The sequence below is a fragment of the Caloenas nicobarica genome, chromosome 13 (assembly GCF_036013445.1).
Source record: "Caloenas nicobarica isolate bCalNic1 chromosome 13, bCalNic1.hap1, whole genome shotgun sequence".
NCBI classification, from domain to species: Eukaryota; Metazoa; Chordata; class Aves; order Columbiformes; family Columbidae; genus Caloenas; species Caloenas nicobarica.
This window is the reverse complement of record NC_088257.1, coordinates 5,592,439-5,611,135: the sequence shown is the minus strand read 5'-3', so window position 1 is coordinate 5,611,135 and position 18,697 is coordinate 5,592,439. Positions and strand designations below refer to the sequence as shown.

At 41.3% G+C, this 18,697-nt stretch overlaps 1 protein-coding gene across 3 annotated transcripts in view; it reads left to right on the top strand.

The window, feature by feature from the left end:
* Positions 1–18,697, top strand: part of SGCD (sarcoglycan delta) — a 341,024-nt gene that overhangs the window by 116,920 nt on the left and 205,407 nt on the right. For all 3 annotated transcript variants that reach the window (XM_065643762.1, XM_065643760.1, XM_065643761.1), the window contains exon 2: positions 6,031–6,216. The gene's annotated coding sequence lies outside the window, so the exon portion shown is untranslated. The remainder of the gene's footprint in view (positions 1–6,030; positions 6,217–18,697) is intronic.

The following is an 18,697-nucleotide window of genomic DNA, read 5'->3' as shown; positions in this document are numbered from 1 at the left end:
GTAATAAACAGTGTTCTTCATCCTGGAATGTGCCTGAATTACAGAATATAGAAAGTAAATCCCAAAAGAGTCTCATTGCACTAACTTTGAGTGTTTAGAAGTTTATCTTGGAATGGATCAAAAAATAATGCTTTTCCTCAGTTAACACAATTCATTCCGCATTGTTGCATATATTGACAAATTTTAAGGCTCACAGTTTAACTGTGATACTAAGATGAGTGACATGATTACATTCCCGTGTTACGTTAGAGTAAGAGGAAATCCGGTTAGATACTGTCATATCAGCAAAGGTTGCATGACACAGTTGCCTCTGACACAAACCTGTCAGCTCTTGTTGGAAAGACTGGGTTTATTTCAGTACTTAATGATTTTGAAGGTCTGACCAGTTAAGTGCAAGCTGTTTGATACTTATTCGCTCCTAAATCCGGGAATTCAGTTAAGCATTGCTTTTTTCCCAACAATGTGCTACCAGCCCTGTGAAAGCATTATTTGACAAGGACGTATGCGTTGCTGTAACTTTATCATTGCTTTCAATTGAACTGACAGAAGAAACAATAATCTCATGAAAGAGCTTCTAGTACAAGGGCAGATGTAAATGTCTGAATCTAAGGAGCTCAAGAGATCTTATTTTATACTGTAACCAGACTGCAGTAGTAGTAGTAATAATAATAAAAAAAACCTTAATAGTAGTATAACGCAGTGTTAGCAGCTAGGCAGTTAGACAGTAGCCCACAACTTAATGCTTTTGAACTTGAGAAGCAGCCTTCATTAATATAAGCTCTGTTCTTCAGCAGGCGTGTTTTATTTTAAATTGGAAGTATTTCCACTGCATTTCTTGGATTTCATTTTCAGAAATTATTTACTCATGTGCAACAGCAGCAAGACTTGTGCGCTCTCTTAGCATTTTCTAACCCAGCAAGATGTTAATCATACTTTTGAACCTCTTAATGTAATATTAATACTGTTATGATGGGAATAGTTCATACAACAAACATGGTTAACTGCTGGGTTTATTTCCTTTTTCCTGGATACCTTTAGTTTGCACTTGAATGACAAAACCCGGTGCTGATCTTCAGCAACATCACAATATTCCATTATGTGCATCTCAGTCAATGTATTCTTCATTTTATTATTGCTTCATTCTTCAATTGAGTTAATTTCCTAAGGAACCCCATCACACCACCAGCCAGCACCAAATTTCCTAATCATGGATGTTATCACTTGAATTGCAGTTCTGCTATTTCAGTATTTGTTTTGTTGGCAGGGAAGGAAAAATAACCAACTCAAAACAGCTGAGTGCCAGTAGTGCTGGCAACTTCTGTTTTATTTATGTTTTGTACTGAGCCGTGGGGAATGATAAACTATGTCTGGGACAGGGCTGTGGGCAATGCTCTAAGTGTTATAGTTGGAAAAGTGCCAAAGTTGCATTGCTACCAATTTTTTACCATTAGCCTTCTGGAAGGAGGGATTCAAAGTCTCATTTTATTCCCTTCCTCACCAGTGTCACCTTTACACTAAATTAATGTGAGAACCTTTACCAGCGATGGAGCTGACAGGATGAGTTGTTGATCCTTACAGCTTCCTTGACGTGGCAGGAGCAGAGGAACAAATCCTATAAAACGTAGAAATGAGCTTCTCTCGGGACTCGAGCTGTGAGGAGGCAGGAGCATCCTTTGGGGTAACCGAATCCCCTTGCTTTAGGCTGAAGCTGGTGTGGTGGGGTTGCAGTGAGCCCCGCTGTCCTGAAGCTCCGTACAAAACACCGAGCTCGATTCTGAGGATGTGGCAAAATGCAGCAGCTGTTGCCTGCTCAGCTGTATGGGGACTAATGTCCAAGGCTTTAATTAGAAGATATACCTGCTAATGAATTGGTATAATCCCCTGCTGCGTTCAGAGTCTGCTGTGGGATCTTTTTTCCTGCACTTACAGAGGAGGTTGACCTTGTTAAGCACTTAGCAATAAAAAGGTGTTTTCCCATGCCTGTTTCACAGCCTTTCTTCTGGCTCTACCAGTAGAGCTCCTCTGTATTGGGCGAACATGTTTACCCAAGTTTGGCTATAGGTAAAGAGGGAAGTTATGAGACTATATATGAACATATTGTAGATATCTGAGTGTGGTGGATGTGTCTGCATGGGTGCACACACATGGAATTTTGATCTCTTAATTGTCATACTAGCAGTAAAAATAAAAGAAATTTAATACTGAAGCAAGGAGATATGGTTTCAATTATTTTGAAGTCACCAGACTCTTTAAATGTTTAATCATTGCCATGCCCAACTAATTTCTTCAATTGCAGTTAGGTAGGTTGTAATTAATTTTTGATGAGACACGCTGATACTAATTTAAATATCTACTACACTGTGATATTTGCTTGCAAGTATGTTATTCAGCTTCTAGATACCTTTTTGCCCTATTTAAAATTGCAAGTGCACACCAATATTGTCATGTCTAGCCACAAGGCTCAGGTTGCATCTCAAGCTGTGTGACACCCAAATGCAAGGATGACTGTGCTGGGTTGGATAAGGGTCCGGTCAGCCCCTGTCCTCGCCTTGACAGTGGTGAACAGCTGATGCCTAAAGAAAAGTATAAGAGCAGGGCAAAGGTGTATAGCAAGGCTTTCTGTGAGAGAGTCTCACAGCCTTCATTGATTTGTGACGTCTCAAGATGGAAGTGATGTCCTCAAATTTAATATTTGATCTGATTTGTTACATCTAAAGTGTATGGTTCTTTTATATAATTAATGCTTTCTATCAGTAAAGGGCTGAGACTCCTCCAAGGGAAATATACTCTTTTTACTGGAAAAATGTCTTGTCTGCCTTTTCTGATTAATGAGAACATCTATATGCCTGCTTTTGCAATTAGAAGACTGCTCTGATACTACTTAACTATGTTAATTTAGGAATGCACCTGAATATTCAATCCAGGGCTCCGGAAACTGAATGTGAAAATCTGAGGTGGCGGGATAATAAAAGTAATTCATAGTTTGTTGGCAGTTACCTCCATGCATCTGATCAAAAGAGAATGGGGGGAGCACAAAATTTTAGAACCAAAACTAATTTAAATGGTGGGATTTCTAGTACATGGGGCATTTCTATAAGTTCAGACTTGGTTTTGTTTCAGATAGGAGCAATGCCAGCTCCTACAGCAGCTGCAGACTGACATGAATGTTTTTTGTTGCTGTCGTTTAGCCTGGAGAAAAGGAGGCTGAGGGGAGACCGTATCGCTGCAACTACCTGAAAGGAGGTTGTAGCACAGAGGGTGTTGGTCTCCTCTCCCGAGTAACATGGGGTAGGACAAAAGGAAATGGCCTCAAGTTGCACCGGCCGGGGGGGTCTAGACTGGATGTTAGGAAAAACTTTTTCAGTGAAAGGGTTGTCAGGCATTGGAACAGGCTGCCCAGGGCAGTGGTGGAGTCACCATCCCCGGAGGAGTTTGAAAGATGTATAGATGAGGTTCTTAGGGACGTGGTTTAGTGGTGGACTTGGCAGTGTTAGGTTAATGCTTGGACTTGATGATCTTAAAGGTCTTTTCTAACCAAAATGATTCTATGATTGCCTCCCTCCCTCTGTATTTGTGTGGTGTCACATCATCAGAGTGTGGAGGAAACACATTGCGTTCAGGCTGGAGCATCTGCACCTTGCTGCTGGCAGGAACGCTGGCTGCAGATTTTGGTTTGTTACGTTGCACCGTTTCTCTTGTATCAGAGAGAGGGGAATGGTGCACAGTCATTGCATTTTGGCGTGACCAAAGTTGTTTTCCTCTCCGTGTCCCGTCCTCCCACATTACTGCATGTTCATAGAACTCTGCACTTTCAGTCTGGATCAGGTTTGGCAGCAACATCTTCCAGCTTGCTGCTGTTGTGCTCTAATTCCCATAATGGTAGTGGTCGGGAGTGAGAGAAGCTTTTTTTTTTTGTCTTCACCACGAGCTGGAAGTGCACAGTGCATGCTCTGCCTGTGCTGTAACTTACGATCCACCCAGCAGCGCAGGAATTCAGACGGTGCAGAAACTCTGTGCATATGCATAGCAGCGTATTAAGGCAATGTGCCAGCTTCTTAACAAAGAGATTTGCTTCCGATGAGCACTGGCAAGCTGTACTAAATAGAAGCTTTCAAAAAACATATCCTTTCCAACCTGAAGCCAGGCTCCTGCACTTAGCTTGCAATGATGATCTAGTCCTATTATCGTTACTTCTCAACTCAGCTGATGCTGTAGTTAATGCACAAAAATGTAGCACTGATTTTCTTCGTGACTATTTTGCCTTACAATTTCTGAGCAAAAATGAAAAAGTAATTGTAACTGTGGTCTCCAGAGATAGAAATCCCTTAAAAGCAGTAGAATTAAGTCTTGCTGTTACCTGCAGATCAAACTACTGCAGCATCAGCCATTTCTATACCCGTAAGTCATTCAGCAGCTGTTTCAGTTGGCAGTCTGATTTTTCATGGTTAGCCTGGAAGAGGACAGGAACGGTGCAGGTCCACTTCTATCCTTCATGTCTGAGTTGAAGAGAAGAAAAAGGTCTGAAAATGTGAACCAAGAAATGCAGGGCTGGGCTCTGCCATCGTGGCTCCTGTTGTGAGTATCTCACAAGCTGTTCCATTTGTTAGAGCCTTTAGGTGTGGCATGTAACATAAACCACTTATAGAAGTCCCAGTGAAGTAATTAGTTCTAAATGAAGTGAATGTATTTGCTTGTTCTGATCTGTGTGACCATGCTTGTTATGTTGACTTTTGGTAAAAATAATATATATATTAAAACAAACAAACAAAACAAAATAAAAGCAGTATGATGCTCACTTTCAGTATGTGCAGTTTTACATGCTGATTACTGAAATCTTCCTTCTTGTAAGCCCAAAAGCTAATTGGTTTTCCAAATAGCTGTGACCTGTTCATGGGTACAGGATTTTTTGTGAAGATATAATGGGATTTAGCGGTATGTTGAGCTGCCACAGTCTTTCTCCTGTGTAGGAGTTCTCTAAGGTATAAGTCAGTCCGTATATTTTTTTTCTTTTTTTTCTTTTTTTTTTTAAATTTTATTTCTTTCTTTGCTCTTTTTTGATTTCTAGGCAAAGTTCGAGTATGTTCATGGCTGAGTTAGTTAGAAAAGCGTCTCTGAGCCCAGTGTAAGGACACAAGCCCCCTGGTTTGTACGTGTCCGAGCTGGGGAGGTTGGATCCTGCTCCTTGCTTGGTCCTCACCTGCTCTGTGCTGCTCTGCCTGGTTGAGCTTTGCACGCTCTGTTGCCTGGGTGGGGGCAGGATGGTCATTTGAGTGTTTTCCCATATGCCAGGGATTAGAGATGATTAATACTATGACAGTGATGAATGTCTGGACTTCCCAGTGCTTGTCTGAGGTTTTTGGTTGCTGCCAGGCAGTTTTCTCCATGAGTCTCTTCTCACCTGGGTGTCCTATGTGCCAGGCTCTGACCTCTCAGAAACATGAGTGTGTCCAGCAGTGATAGTGGGCTCTATCTATCTACCCTCCCGGAAAACCTCGGGCCATTTACCTGTCTGACAATTGCTTTGGAGGCTGAACTTCAGGAACCCTGGGCTGCCAGTCACGGCTTCCCATCAGCTGTAAGGTCCTAGTGTGATTCCCTGTTTAGGAGCTTTCAATTCCTTGAATGAGAGCAATTTGAACAGTGCTAAGTATTAAGACTATGTCTCTGCTTTTAATATGAAAGTCCTGTAATTCTGCAGAAACATCATAATGAATTAAAATATTCCCTATGGAGAAGTGTATTACTTATTACAATATCAGACTGGAATAAAAAGCAGCTGGGCTGGCATTTGTTTCCTGGTGTAGGGACACTATTAAAGTGCTGTAAAGCAAGAGTAGCTTTGCACCACAGTTCTTGAATTCAGAGATTGCCCTCCGAAGGTGCCACGCATGATGGATTGTCAGAGACTCTTGGTCCTGCCTTGACATTTCATTCCTATCCGATGTTATCTTACATTCTGTTCTGAATCTGCCAAACAACTGACCCTAGAATTTAATGCCATACCTTTTTGTCTTTCCTTTTTCTGAACAGCATCTTTTGCAGCTGAGGCTCTGAAATACCGGAGGACACTGTATCTTCCTCAGGGACACGGACGAGGGGGAGCTGGAGCCTCTGGGGAGCTCGGAAAGGAATTGTGGTTGGTGGTCGCCTGAGGAACTTACCTTCACATCAATGTTGCTCTGAAACAAGTTGTGTCCAGCATTCAGGTTTGGTAAGGTATGTATTTTTTCCCTGCTCTTGTCTTTTTGCTCTTTTCTGAATATCTACATATGGGGAAATAGAAAAATTAACAACTTTCGTGTTTATTGCCGTATATGTGCCATGCTCATTCTGCCTCCATAAATAACCTTTGGTCTCCCTGAATTTGGAGAACATTCATCGAGAGTGAAGTGATTTTAAAGTCTTGGGCTTGAGGGGGTGTGTGTTTATGTCGAGTGCTTTATTGAAAAAATCCTCGCTGATGGTTGTGTTTTGCTGTTGGTGATGTATGCTTGGTGATAGGCATCCATGATTTTAAAGTCCCATTTCTTGTGTTTCATTAATGTCTGTGGTTCAGAGGGCAAAGATGAAAAAAAAATAACTGACATGGAAGTAACCCATTTGCAATACACCTCTGTACTTTCCTTTGTGCTTTGTATATTCTCATTGTTTGTCAAGGATGGAAATAATACCAATTTCTCACGTAATTGTGTGTAGCACTTCACATTTTTCTGTGTGCGGAGGCTCTCATATCCACACAAATATTGACCTGGTTATGCTGTAATTGTAGCAAAGCAATATGCAATCTATCTTTTAACAAAAAGTTGAGTGCCCAGACTTGAGGAATGTATTGTGGGCAAAGCTTGCACTATAGAAGCACTTAGGGTAATATAGACTCTAATTATATAACTGCTTTTATCTATACCAAGTTATTAATGTTCCTGTAGAGGCAAAGTCTGCTGATAAAAAAACCCCAAAATTTAAAGTGTCGGTTCCCAGATATCAGTAGAATAGTATTAGATGATGCTATATCCTTTTTCATTTAACACATGGGTATTGACTTCTCCTTCATGACTGAATCAGCAGTGTAGCCTTGTTGAGAAAAGTACAGCAGCACTGTGACACCTGCACTTGGTATTAGTGGAAGAGAGGGAAGAAAAACAAAAAGGAAAAAAAAGTCAAGGCTTTCTTAAAAATCTCTAAGAAAATGAGGTATCCGGGTGAGTGTACATTCGTTCTTCTGCTTTTGATGTGGTTGCATTGGTGGTGTCACCTCTGGAAATTGTAGGCTCAAACTGTCACATCTTGGCAGAGCTTTGCTGGTCTGGAGGCTGCCTGTCTCCAGCAATTGCAGAAAAGATTGGTGAGAATAGCTTAAATTAGGTCCTTAACTTTTAAATGTTGAGGGTCGAGAAAGGTGTGTTCCAACCACAGCTTATGCTGCTAATTTGTACAGGCATTTCAAGAAAACAACACTGATGTCAGGGAGGAGAGGTTCCTATCATTAAAAATGCTGCAGCGCTTGCTTCGTTTCTCTGTCTGCTCTGGTGGCTCCTAGTTTCTAGAAGAGGAGGTTGTTTAACTTTGCTCATGCTTTTGTTGTCATCTTCACTTTTGTTTATTTTCAAGCATCTGCTCTTGTGATTATAATGCCTAAAGGGGAAAGCTGTAGGAGAGGTATTTCATTATCAAGAAGGCTTCTTGGCTGTTGCAGAGTAATATTTTGCACTATTATAATGTAGAAAGCGCAGCTATTTGTTTATCCCCTGTTTCTATGTGAGATTTGTAGGTGAAAGCATGTAAATCATGTTGCAGTGAGTGTGTGTGTTTTGCTGGGTGTGCAGGTTGCCCCAGGACGTGTGAGGCTCCACACCAGAGCAGTTGGCTGCTGGTGGCACCGTGGTGCTGACCCTGCCAGGATGGTGGTGACACGAGCTCCCCATGTCCTTCCCACCCGAGTCAGTCCAGCTCTCAGTCTCAGGTTCGCATCTCAGGCTGCACCATGAGTAGTAACTCCAGTGCAGAGGTTGTGCAGGACTTTGTAGAACCTCATGGTTTCTGAGGCCAAAGAGCATTTTCCCTGCAATTGATTTATGCACAACTATTATTTAGGCATTGAACTCTAGGCTGGATTTTGGTTATATTTTCGCATTTTACTTTGTGACCATCAGATCTAAAAACTTTGTTCTTATTTAAGGAAAGCTCACATTTATGGAAACTTGATCTTTAAAAAGAACATTACAGATTGAGGAGATTGTGCTAAAGTTTAAAGAGTTGTCAACACTGCTGTTTTTCATCCAAGTAGCTGAGACCCTTTTATATCCTTTCTCTTTGTTTTGGGGGCTCATGCAAAATTCCCAGAATCACTGACTGCCGTCACCTTTATCTGTTCCCATGATACCCTTCTAAGACAGAAGTGCTACTTATCCCCATTTTACAGATGGTGAATAAGGAACGGAATCACTTCTAGGTTACTTTTAAGCAATAAATGTCTCTCTCTGATTTGAATGCAATCACAAGTGCAAAAGGTGCATCTCCTACCCGCAGCTGGATGCACGAAGATAGCCTCGGCTGAGCAGCTGGGTCTATGGGGCAAAGCATGAGATTTGAATGTGGATCTGTCTGAGGTCACTGCTCCCGTCTAAGCCAGTTTCTTCCATGTGTCTTGCTCTCCCAAAGCAGAGAGGTTTTTAATTAAGCGACTACAGTAGCACCAAACGACATCAGGACCAACTTTTGCTCCGTATCTCTTCTGGAAATGGCAACACGTGTCCAAATAAGGTTGGCTGAACTCATTCATCTTTGCAGCAGAATGTTGTTTGCTTGTGTGAGACAAGCAGATTCCCTTTTAGCAGCATTTACACTGTTGTGGTGATGGTAATCTTGTTGTGGAAGGAATTATTTTAAACAGAACTGTAGATAACATATAGAGTAATGTATTTTTCTTAAATTGCTCATTTTTTAGATTAGTAGAATCTGGTTAGTAAAATACTCTGTTCTGCTGAAAAAGCACATTTAATAAATATGTAAGAGAAAAATTTTAAGTAGCTGTTAAACATAGTTAATAAATTTTATCTTGCAAGTAGAATTGGAAAAAACCTTGTTCATTTAATATGTTTTATGGATCTCGTAGCAATTAATAGTCTTCATTACATGGGCATAAAACCTCAATGTAATTCACCTTTTCAGATTAATTGCTTTGGAACTTTTCCCTTTGCTTTGTTTGGGCTGTAATATTATTTCTCTTTTTTTTTTTTTTTTTTTTTTAAGACGATGAATCTCAACATCACATTTTTTGCCATTCCCAAATGTTCTGTAAATCAGTTCAAGTTAACAAAATCTCTGTTTGTTACAGGACAGTGCAGAGATAGAGTTGCAGCCGTGATGGTCTGATACAGGTGAAGCTGAGTATATTCAAGTCCTTCTTGACCTATTGTGGAGGAGTGGGCAGGTGTCTTTTTCTCATTCCCTATATTATGTGGTCTAATGAAAATTTAGTATTTCTCTCTTCAAATCTGTCTTGCTTCTGATGTGATTTCATTTATAAAATCAGAAACAAACACTGATTCTACGTGCCTCTAGGTCTGGAAGTCAAAATAAGACCTTGATGCAACTTTCCAATGGCTTGATGAGGGGTGCAGGTCTACTGGCTGTGGGTGAAAATGTGTCAGTAAAATTGTCCTCCTACATTATTGAAGGAAACGTTCAATTGGAGTGTGACAAGATGTCTGCTTCAATTCCCAAAATTAAATTCAAAGCTTTATTTTGAAAAAACTCTTTATTCTTCTTGACTGAATTTTGCACACCAAATAGGAAAACAGGACAGCATGTAGGATCGCATTTTACGGATGTTTTTTATCAGAGAGCATGCTGAGCTTGTTTGTATGAGTAATACTAATGCAAATATTTTCTAGTGTTTCTCTGAACTATTTTGCCAGGCTGAGGAAATAAAATGGGTATTATGTTTGCATGTTTCATTGCAAGATCAGCAGACTAGCCGTTAATGTATCAATTTCCTTGATGACACCACTTCTGCAACCCTATTCACTCAGCGACTCCTGACAGGGCTTTTATTGAGTCTATCAGCCTGACACATATCAAAGCACAATTTCTGATAACAAATATCTTGGTGTAAAATGAATTAAAAAGCTGATATCAGCAGCAGAACTGAGTTGAATTTCTGAAAGAAAATAGGAAACTCCGAAACTAACATGAGATTCTTAAGATATCAGTCACAGAACAGCAATATAATAGTTCTTTACCTGTATTCTTGAAGTACTGACAAGTCAATGGGTCTGCTCAAAGTCATACAAATGGGCTTGTTCCTGGACTGTAAGCCTCTGGCTCTGCCTTCTGCACTCTGGAGGCTGCAGCATTGCTTCAGAGAGCATGATGAAGTAGTGATTTATTTTCCTCTGGAGACCTTTCTCCTGTGAGGACCAATGACCTCCTTGTAATTACTTTGCCCTCTGATCTTGGAGAAGTTTGGAGACGAAGGAGTGGAAAGTGCTAACCAAGGTCTGAATGGAGTACGGCTTCTTTCTCTCAGAAGATGAAGCAGTTTGGAGCCCCTTGTCCTCTGCAGAGCTCCTGCTTGGCAGCCCATGGGCCATGTCTTGGCCAGAGTCCAAGTGGGCTGGAAAAGGGCATGTTTTTGGGTTGCAGATGTTTTGAAATTACCTAGTTCGAAACCTTCTCCTGAAAACACGTCTCCATATCTGCTTGCACCCTTCTCCTGTCTGTCTTGCTCTCCCTATCCTGCTTTTCTATCCCCTTCGTTTTTGCATGTTTGAGATGATAAGCAGCTTCAGGCAGGGCTGACTTTGCACTGATGCCCAGGCTCACTTAACTCTTATTTTTGGCTAGCACACTCTATAAAGTATTAGCTAATAATAATCATGCTTTTTGCTCTGTGGCATGTCTGCTCTTTGGATAACTATCCACTGGCGGTTTGCAGCCTAGCAGAGAGGAAGAGGAGGGCAGCCAACAGTTGATGTGGAAAATTAATTATGAGCTACCATCCTTCTGCCGTGTGGTTAAGGCAGTTCTGCTTTCCAAACTTTACATCCAGCCTTGCAGAAAAAAAGGAGGAGAATACTGCATTTCCTTCCTTGAATAGTGGGAATATTGCCAGAACAAAGCTTAGTGGAGAATGTCATGTGGGACTGATCACTTGGGATGCTCTAGAGCCTTTACTACTTTGCCTGCAGCTGTGACACCATCCAGATAGCCATTTTTTTTTTACCTTTTGTTAGACAAATGTTAACTTAATTGTGCATCCGAGTTGATAAAGGCCTGTGTGTGTGATTGGAGGTCACCCATGTCCCATAGGCAGTCAGGAAGCAACATTTTGTGTTTCTTTGTAGTCATGACTTGGTAACATTCAGGTTCACATAAGCTACAGCTTGTTATATTTTCATCCTTCAGGATGACATATTTATTTCATAATTATCCACAAAAACTGGCCGGTGATGTGGAGGGGGGAAAGTTTGACAGGCACTGTGGAGCCCTGGGAATGTAATTACCTAAAGGAGCGGTTCTGTCTCTGGACAACCTCAGTCTTAAGGATCACAGAAATAATTGCTGGGAACTCTGGCACCGTGTGTACTTCAGGGGCTGTTCTGGTCTCATAATTGCATGCAGGGTCCTACTAGCTCAAGTTGAGCACTGCAGAACCAGCACTAACTAACCAGAGTTAGGATTTTGGAAAGCCCTGACAACTTCTGTGACTATTTGGGGCTTAGCTAAAGAAATGAGCATTTGTTGTAACATTTCTCAATGAAGCTTTGGCTTAATCTAAAGGATATTGAAGTGTGCAATGGAAACAGCCTTGGAAAGTCACAACAGTAACTGGTATGAAGTGTTATCGAGATACTTTGCTGTATTAAGTGTCTCTTTAGACCAGAAAGATCGTTGAGGCTGTTCAAGTTTTCGGTTAAGGTACCAGAAGTCTCCATGTTGCACAGTTTTATAATGAAAAGTGCTCACAGCTGCTGACTGCTTTGGTGGTTAACTGAGGGGTGGTGCTTTAAGAAATACCTAGGATTTTGCGAAAGGCCAAACTGCTATCTGGTGGAAATCACTGACTCGAGTCATGATGGTGTGGCTTCCAGTTTCCTCTTCCTGAGCTCTATCTCCTGATCGACACAAACCTCTTTCTAGTGCTGTCATGCTGAGTTTTTGTAGCCAGGAGCCTGTATTTGGAAGCAGAAACCTGTTGTACAAGTTCTTTAGATGTTCTGCAAATAATTATGGATATGTTTACTGAAGGGAAGCTGAAACCTACTGAAAACATTTGGAAAAAAGAGAGAATGTGTGCAGCCAAGTGTTAGCTGTGAATGGAGAGTTCTTGTTGGCATCATTTAATGGGAGCTTTCCAGCTTGTAGTTTCTAGAGTGAACACATAGAAAACAGCAAAAACTTAGAAAGGCACAGTCGCTGGAGGTGAATGGGAGGAGAAATGGCTGCCTTTTGCCTCTGGGAGAAAAGGGACAGTGGAGTGAGCAGCATTTCTGTTGATGGGCTAATGCCCCTGGGATTTGCTGCCTCCCAGGTAACTGGGAAGGGCCCAGCAGAGACTCTGCTGGCACTGGCACCTCTGAGCAAGGCAGCGTCTTATTTCTTCAGCACAGCAAACACCGTCTGTTGTTTTCTCCTGACTAGTCAGTTAATAACAGGGAGATTTTATTTTCTTTTTCTCATTCTCTACTAGGTGGGCTAAGTAGCTCCATTTGTATCTCCCCAGACAAGCTTGGTGCCTTTTGATATTGGTGGCCATATGCCTTCTCCCCTACCCCAGGAACTGGCACCTGCTATTTTTGTAGACTTCCCTGTTCTTTTCTTCCTAATGCTGTTGTGCTTTCCAGTTTTAATGTCTTGTGAGAAGGAAATCTTTAGTTTTGCATCAGATGGTGTATAAAGACTTGGGCTCGGGGGACCAACAAGTTGATGTGCGCTCAAGCTGTGTTGTGATGATGCCATAACTGGTGCAGATGGAGAAGCTGAGAACTAAAGCATTCTGAGTAAAGGCTGTAAAAGGCAATGTGAGGCTTAGGACCATTCCATTACCCTGGCAGACCTCATGTCAGGTACTGGAGGCTCTCAGATTCTCTCCTTCTGCCCAGTGATGTTCGGGCGGGTCTGCGCCAGGATGCTGGGGTAGAGAAAATATAAAGAAAGACAATTCAGGAAGTTTTTTACAGACCCCTTTGCATGTTATTTATGAGATTGGGTGGGAGAAGTGGTGCTGACTGCCACTGCAGCTGAGGGGACCATCCAAAGCGTTACTGAGTTTGTGACTCAAGTAGGGAGGTTGTAAGTCCTTCTCTGAACTGTCGTGGTGCCCCAGGGGTGCCACCAAAACATGGAGGACCACCATGGTGTGCTTGTGCTTGGATCTCAGTCTTTGCTGGCTTCTCTCCTGGGATTTTGGTCTGCGTATCAATATGGCCCACTGCCCTGTGACTGATGACAACCACTGCAGAGGAAGCTCTTTGGGTTGTTCTCCGGCTGGACACGTCCCAGTGGCCATGTTGGGACCTATCCTGAATTAACTGGTGGGACAGCCCAAGTGGTGGGTGCTCAGTTGCATAGTCTGGTATACTAGAAACTGGCACTACCATTTGGGATGAGTCCATATGAAAAATTGGCAGCAGGTTGGGGCTGGGGGTGCCGAGTTGCAGTCTGTGCCTTGGGCAAGCACCAGGCATTTTCTGGGTTGGAGAACAAGCATACTGCGTACAGTGCGGACCTTTCTTGAGAAGGCGGAATAAGGAAGGCCCTCAGTGTTGGGATTTGTGTTCACGTGTTGACCCCACGTGGTCACGCAGCACCACCCTCCCCTCTTCCATGGAGGCCACATGCTCCTGGTGGCTGTGCTGGAGCTGGTCAGGGAGGGTGGCCAGGCAGGTAGGAGGACTGAGTGTCCTGCCATACCTGCACTGTGGCTTGCTCAGACCGATGTCTCTCTACTCCTAGGACCACTGAAAGCTTCCCTTGCCGCGCTCTCAAAAGAAAAGGCAGTGAAACAACACAACAGGTCTTTCTCATTAGGAAGGCTGGTAGGCAGCTCTCCTTGGCTCGGGAGCAAGGGAAAGCGGGGTGGGCAGCCCTGCACTTTGCTCACTTTCTGTCTGGGAGGAATTTCTAGTTGTTAATGATTAATTCAAACGTTTCTTGTCATGAGTACAGTGTGCGCAGAGTGATAAATCTGTGGTGGGTTAGAGGTTGAGGTTGCTCAGTACTGACAATTATTTTGAGCCACAGGCTTTGCTTTCATTGGCATTTTCACAGCATTAACCCAGACCTTGTCAATTAAAATCCAGACACATTTTGATGAGGGACATCTTCTTCTAATGATAATTGTAATAATATAACTTTTATTCATTTAAAACCTGTCAGGCAGGCCATGTTTCTTGGAAAATAACTGCCTAAGTTTCACATTGCCTAAATAACTAGGAAGTATCTTTCAGTTTTTCGAGCTGACATTTCATCAAAAATAACTAAAAGCAAATGAGGCCACAGCTGTTCATCTTTGAATACTTACCAACTTCAATTAAGGTAATTTGACTTTATCTGCTAAAATAAGCAGGTTTATTAGCCTTCACTTTGGAGGCTAATAAACATTTGATAATCGCCTAAAGTTGATGATGGGGGTTTATATTATTTATTATTGGCTTTTCTAACTATTCGACAGCATAGCTCCAGAGCTTGTTTTAGGCAGTGATCCATTTATGCTGCTCATCTGTTCATTAGGTGGAGGAGGAAGCCTGGGTATCAGGTTTGACTAAGGAACTTGTCTGAGTTGCACAAGAAATCTACAGTAGAATAAAACCCAGAAATCCTGTGTCTGTTCTAGAACATTAACTGCACTAGGTTTTTATGCATTTATGTATCTGTAAATATTATCTTTGGAATCTCTGTCAGGCCATAAAAATAAGTATTTAATAGTTAGAATGGGAGTGATATATCAGATATCAATTGAAATTCCATTGTGGTTTTTATTTTAGCATGGTATGAAAAATAACAAAGTGAAAATCATGTTTAGTTTTGCATGGAAAAATGCTTTTCATTTTTCTGAGAGGTGGTTCATAAGTGAAATCCTTTATAAAATGCTAGAATAGGAAAACAAAAATCTGTATCAAGTAAGACTGTATCTAGATCTTGCACTGTGTTCAGTCTGTGCTTGTCCATACAGGCGGAAAGTGCTGCACTTATTTTTATTTTGATGTTTTCTTGTTTGTCTGCTAAGAAGTGGACCACTCGCGTAAATTTAGCCAGATCACATGTATTTATTTCCTTTATTTGTCATCTCATTTCTCTAAAATCTACGTTCTTCAAATGGTCAGGACTTGTATATTTAAAAACCTCATCAGTATTATAAATGTTCTTCTTCTCCAAAAGGTGTAGAAATAACCGTGATTAATTAAAGGCACCTCTAGATGATGCCATAATATAAATAAGTCTGCCTTATTTCTGTAGCAACTGGAATAATGCCACCAGTTGTTAGTAGTTCAAAATTCAGGGCATGGAATGGACTCTGAGTAGGAAATCCAGGCACAAAACATTGCATTGAAAAAAAGCTTGAGGAATAATAACTGCGAAGTAAATGGACTTGTGCTGTTGTGACTGTATTCTGGAAGTTCATAGTTGTGCTTTTGGTAAATACAAATACTAATCCACCTCTGCTCTGGTAGGGTTTTTTTTCTCCCTTTCCAGTATGAACTGGCAAGCCTGTAATCTGCATTCTGGTGTGTATAGAAATGGCACAGCCAACAGCATAGCTTGAAGGCTGTAAATATTATCCCATATTTTTCCAGTGAGCCTTTAGCAACAGAGCTATGTGTTTATGTCCCTCATTACTCTCATTTTTTAAAGAGTGCATTTATAAGTATTAGAGGTGATCAATAGAACCTGACCTACCTTTGCAAGTTAAATAGGCCTGATTTGAAATTACCAGGCTTAGAGATTCAAATTTGCTAACAGTGATTTAAGAGCAAGCGAGGTCCATTCACTTGCTATTTATTTTACACTTTTGAGGTTTGAATTGCATTGGAAAATTTCTCACATTGGCCATTTGAGCATGGAAGTAGCAGCTAACACTTTATTGAGTGTGCCATTATGTAGGAGCTGCCTTCTTACCTCGCAGTTTACTATATCTTACTGAAAAAGTAACGTGATTAATAGATAAGGAAAATGCCTGTGTGGAGTGAAGTCTCCATGAACTTTGACTCTAAGCAGTATTTTCTATTGGTTGCTTTTTGGTCTTTGGGAGATGTCCAAGGGGAATAAAATAAATAAAACAATAAAAACCAAACCAAAACACGCAAAAAACCAAGCAGACAAAAACAAATACAAAGACATTGCGAAGATCTGAATCCTAGCTATAAAGATGTATGTTCATGGTGTTCCTGGTGCAAAAATACAAAATACTCAATGACAGATTTGGTTTGGTTTTTTTGTTATGCAGGTGGAGTTGTTTTGAAGATTTATTCCATAGAGACCTCACTGACAATATTAGTATGTTAAAAAGTGTTCAGTATAGGCTTTTGAAAGGGAGACAGCTTTTCACAGCCCCCAGCGGTTTGGCTGGTTGGGTCCCTGCTGCTCACTGCCACACAACTGATTGATGCTGTACAGCAGGCTCTTATTTTCCCATCTCGTGACTTTCAAGCATTTAAGAACCTGAAAGCCATGTGGAATGGTCATGTGTCATGAAAGATGGGTTTGGTGATACAAATTAAATACTTCATTGGCTTAAAATTAGTCTGAAAGGTGTGGCAATAAGGAGGTCATTGAGGAAAATGTGCTGAAATAAAACCTTCCAGCAGGAACGTTGTATCCTGCAGGTGTCTCTGTTACAGAAAACTGGTTTAAGATTTTTTTTTTTTTTAAATATTTTTGTGGGGCTTGTTTGTCATAGCCATCCAGCTGTCTGTTGGACTGGTTTTTGTTACTGTCGTATGTCATGTGGTGCCTCTGGAGGTCGTGGTTGAGGTTAGGCGTAATACCTGCCTTTACTGCGAGTGTGTCTGAGTTTCACCAGATCACTGTGTGCCAACCACTCTTCCTCTCCTCTGCATGGTTCAGGTTTAGAGCAAGAGGCATGTGGACTAAGTAAAAGTGATCAGAAGGCACTATTACTCAAATATTGATGGACGCCTCTTGTTTTAAGTGGGTTTTGTGTGTGTTAATTGTGACATTAGACTTGTGCGCATGCATGTTCATACTCTGTTGGATTAGTTGTCACTAAACATTATTATTAATGAGCCATTTTGTTCATAAATGGTTTTATGTCTCTGTGACCAGTTTGAGCCCTACTATGCACGCTGCTGGGGTCGAAGTTGTATGTGACAGCCTTTGGCCCAAAGAGTTTTCATGCTAAAAACCAAAGTGTAGTGACTGAATGAGACCCGATTGTCAGCAAACGTGGAGGCGACAGATGGAGCACGGCGGCGAAGATGAAGGATGTGCAGAGTTCCACGTGTTGCGGGGCATCGATGATCAAAACTCCTCTTTGTTGTGGTGCCTGTACGAGGCTCACGGCAATCAGGGATTTGGGTTGCTGAGACTAACTCCTGCCTTGTTAACTACTGCTTCTTGATTATTTCTGTCTATATCCATCTGCTGCCTCTTTTCTGTTAGAGCTGCAAATTCCTTAGGGTTCAGACAGCTTTTTATTTTGGTGTTTGTGCCGTACTGAATTCAGTGGAGTTCTGGCCCGGGGTTAATGCTAGTAGCTGTTAGCAATGGCATTTACACATGAAAATAAAACGTTGGGAAAACAATTATTTTCATGTTCTGATTATCTTTATTTGCATTCATCATCCTCGCAATCTTTGAAACTAAAAAATTATTTAAATAAACGATACATGATTATTATTATTATAATGTTCTCTACCACAAATAGTTCCATGCAGGAAATGCAATTTTTTTTTTTTTTAAATGTGGTTGTTTATATATACATCTGTATTTGCCTGGCAAATAGTAATTTTTTTTTTATCCTACCGCCTTCTGGCTGTCGCTCTCCTAGGTGCTAACTCATATTTAATATAGCTCTCCCATGTATTTGCATACATAAATACACACTTGTTTTTAACACCTGTTAGCATCCTTTAATTATATATTGACCCTGAGGCCATTGGCTTTGAGGTCTGTGCAGCCACATATAGCTGGATGTTAAGTATTGTTCTTCTTTCCCGAGACCTGAGCCCGATTTGCACTGACCTGCCAGCTGAAGTTTCCCCTTCTGGCATGATGCCACAGCTAAGTGCCTTTCAGCGACTTCTCGGCTATAATCCTGAGCTGATTTCTGGGATGCAATTCACTGCTATGGTTATCATATCAAAAGGGGAGTGATTTACATTTCCTGCACGTCTCGGTGTTGCCAGCCACGGAGAATGCTGCAGAGAGAAAGTTAACACAATTTGATAAAATAACAAAAATGAGCTTATTTACAGTGTTGCCTCTTACGCCGTAGAGGAATTTGATGCAGACACAAAGTTGGCACGAAGTACAAATTTAGGCTCTGCACAGAGATTAATCTGGGGGCTTTTTTTGGCTCCTGGGAAAAAATAGGAAGATTGTCCATAAAGGCTGAATGTGTGGAGAGCTGTATGCTCGTCTTTGTGCGCCTTTCCTCTTTATCTTGATTTCTTATTGTGTTACCTCTTAAATTCTCTCTTTTCTCTAGATATTCATCCAGACTAGGGGCTGCATA